Below are 3,360 nucleotides of genomic sequence, written 5' to 3'. Positions count from 1 at the left end.
CTATTAAGGCGTTTGCAGGCCGAGAGAAAGCTTAAAAACGCACAGAACACAAGAATGCATTAGTTAACACTGTTTTCCTAAAACTAGCCCCTCAGGAAAGTACATGTATCCTTTTTATGATGGTATCATGGTTTGAGAATAGTTTTCCAACCTTTTTTGTTCAAACTAAGTTTTGGTGCATTCATGACTATTAAGGCTGTTACGTTTCCTCCGGTTAAGAGGGAAACGCTGACATCCAATGGGGGAATAAAACAGGAACCGTGTGAGGCAGTTAAAGAAAAGTAGGTTTATTTACAAAAAAAAGAACATAACGGGCAGGTTGGGAAAAGGTGGGGGGGGGAAAGTGTACTGTGGGGGTTGTGCCAAACAAAATTATCAAAGTACAATAAAACCAGGCCTAGCTCAACTCGGTGGAAAGAAAAAGGAAAACAAAAGACCTGACTCTATTCTACAAATGCTCAACATAACAGAAATACATCGGTGGCAACAACCCATAACCTAGTGGAATAACAACAGTAACTCTGCGTGTATGTGGGTGTGTACAGGGTACCCCAGCCTTACCTCAGTCCCACTTCCCCCACCACAAACCTCAATGGAAAAAAAAGCAAGCCCCCGAGAGAGAGCACAGTGAGAGGCTTTATAGTTGCCCTCCATATCGGATTGGCCGGAGTGTGGGCCAATACCGGGGTGCTCTGGAGGCAGGGCCAGCCAATACTCCGCCCCTCACCTGCAGGACAAACAAAAAAAAGGTGAGGGCAAGAGGCACAAATCTCTACACGTAACACCCCCACACATACAAGTCCAACCAAAGGTTTGGACAATCATTTAGTTATAATGCACGAGACAGGGCATCGGCGAGTACATTTTCAGAACCCTTTTTATGCACAATCTCCAGGTTGTAGTTCTGAACAATCAGGGACCAACGCATTAGGCGGTGGTTACTGTTGTACATCCTGGAGAGGAAGACTAGAGGGTTGTGGTCAGTGAAAACCTTTATAGGTTTACCAGTGGAGACAAGATATACTTCAAAATGTTGCAAAGCATACAACAATGCAAGGGTTTCTTTCTCTATTGTGGAGTACTTTAGTTGGTGTTTGTCAAATTTCCTTGAAAAGTAGGCCACAGGATGGTCGATGCCCTGGAAATCCTCCTGTAGGAGTACAGCTCCTGCTCTCACAGCGCTGGCATCAACTTCTAACTTAAATGGCAAGGAAAAGTTTGGCGCAGACAAGACAGGGTTACAACTGAGAAGCCACTTGAGATCCTCAAAAGACTGTTGGCACTCACTAGACCAAGTAAATGGCTTCAACGGACTGGTAAGTGCAGTCAATGGGGCGGCCACCGTAGAAGTTTTTACAAAACCTGCGGTAGTACCCGGCCATCCCAAGAAACCGCCGCAACTCCCGCCTGGTGGTTGGCTCAGGAAAGGCAGCGATTGCAGTGATCTTTGCATCCGCAGGACACACCTGGCCTCGACCAACCTGCTGACCTAGATACAAAAGAGAACCCCTCCCAAATTCACACTTTGAGAGGTTGAGAGTCAGAGACGCCTCAGCTAGACGTTTGAAAACGTCCCTTAAGGTAGCCATGTGAGAATTCCAATCATCAGAGTATATAACAATGTCATCCAAGTATGCCTTACAGTGTGGAACATCTCGCAAAACCTTGTTTACAAGTCTCTGAAAAGTAGCAGGCGCATTGCAGAGGGGGGCTCGTCCGGGATCGGCCGTTATGTTCTTTTTTTTTCCACAAGATAGGGACCGGAAAATTTCGACGACAGGGCAGAACCAGAGATGGGAGAAAGAATCAAAACCTTGTCACCAGGTTGAAACGAATGGGCAGTGGCTTTCTGATCGTAGTATTTCTTCATTTTCACCTGAGCAGAGGATAGCGATTCTCTGGCCAAAGAGCAGGCTCTCTGGAGCCGAGCTCTGAGTTTCGCAACATAATCAGGGATGCTATGGACCTTCCCTTCAGGCAAGAGAAGTTGTTCTTTCAAAAGTTTTAGGGGGCCACGAACCTGATGTCCAAACACCAGTTCGGCAGGACTATATCCGAGTGACTCCTGTACAGCTTCGCGAGCAGCAAACAACACAAATGGCACAGCATCATCCCAGTCCTTTTGACTCTCAAAACAATGCTTTCTGAGCATGGACTTTAAGGTCTGATGAAACCTTTCTAGTGCCCCTTGGCTTTCAGGATGGTATGGGCTTGACGTTATGTGCTTAATGCCCAAGGTTTTCAGTACCTGGGCAAACACTCGAGACGTGAAGTTGGTACCTTGATCGGTCTGAACAACCTTAGGAAGGCCAAACTTCGTGAAGAACTTTATAAGTGCTTTACTGACCACTGGAGCCGTGATCCTCCGTAGCGGAACAGCCTCTGGGAACCTAGTGGAAACACACATTATGGTTAAAAGAAACTGGTTGCCAGATTTGGTCTTAGGTAACGGCCCCACACAGTCAACGATTACTTTTTCAAATGGCTCACCCATCACTGGTATGGGACAGAGTGGGGCAGGAGAAATCACTTGGTTCGGTTTGCCAGTTACCTGACACACATGACACAATCGGCAATGGCGCACCACGTCAGCCTTGAGTCCTGGCCAGAAAAAATGTCGAAGGACTCCATTATAAGTCTTTGTGATACCTAGATGTCCCGCCCACAGGTTGTCATGAGCCAGAGACAAAACCTGAGATCGATATGCCGTGGGGACAACAACTTGATAGGTTACATTCCAGGCCCCCCCATCTAAGTCATTGCCACTCCAATGGCGAACCAGCAATCCATGATCCATGAGGTAGGCCACTTTCTTTTCCTTAGCATCTTCAACACTGAGAACAGATGAAAAACAGTTTTGTAGTGTCCTATCACTCTGTTGGGCTGCCATAAACTCCTCTCTTGTGGCTGGCAGCTCCACTGCCTCCATCCTTGAGATACCAGACTGCTCATGGTTTGATTTAAACACTGACTGATCCTCCGACAGAGTTTCAGTACCAGACGGCTGATCTACAAAGATGAATGAGTCAGACAGGTCAGCTCCGTATTTCTTGGTCTGAGCCCTTGTGACTGCACAAGCCGGGAAAATCTCCGAAGAATCTTGGCTGTCACCAGCAGGGTCTGTTACAACAGGAACGTCCATAACCACAGGAGTTGAACTCACCTTTCCCCCAGCAATATCATTACATAAGAGGAAATCAACACCAGCAACAGGCAAGTCAGGGAGTACTGCAACGTCGAACCACCCACTAAGTAGAGGACACTGAAGATGGATTCTATGTAGTGGCGCAAGTATATTAACCATCCCAACCCCCCGGAGTTTAACACTAGACTGACAGGAGGTAAAAGATGACAATGGTA

General features: G+C 46.9%; 1 long non-coding RNA gene across 1 annotated transcript; it reads right to left on the bottom strand.

Annotated features, from left to right (window-relative positions):
- Positions 1-266: 266 nt before the first annotated feature.
- LOC144405453 (uncharacterized) lies at positions 267-2,813 on the bottom strand. The gene is made up of 2 exons (XR_013467050.1): positions 1,375-2,813; positions 267-727 (listed from the first exon to the last, which is right to left on the bottom strand). It is a non-coding gene; the product is annotated as an uncharacterized LOC144405453 (long non-coding RNA).
- Between the last annotated feature and the right edge of the window lie 547 nt (positions 2,814-3,360).

This window comes from Gasterosteus aculeatus, chromosome 3 (genome assembly GCF_964276395.1).
Source record: "Gasterosteus aculeatus chromosome 3, fGasAcu3.hap1.1, whole genome shotgun sequence".
In the NCBI taxonomy this organism is placed as follows: domain Eukaryota; kingdom Metazoa; phylum Chordata; class Actinopteri; order Perciformes; family Gasterosteidae; genus Gasterosteus; species Gasterosteus aculeatus.
This window is presented reverse-complemented; position numbering and strand designations above follow the sequence as displayed.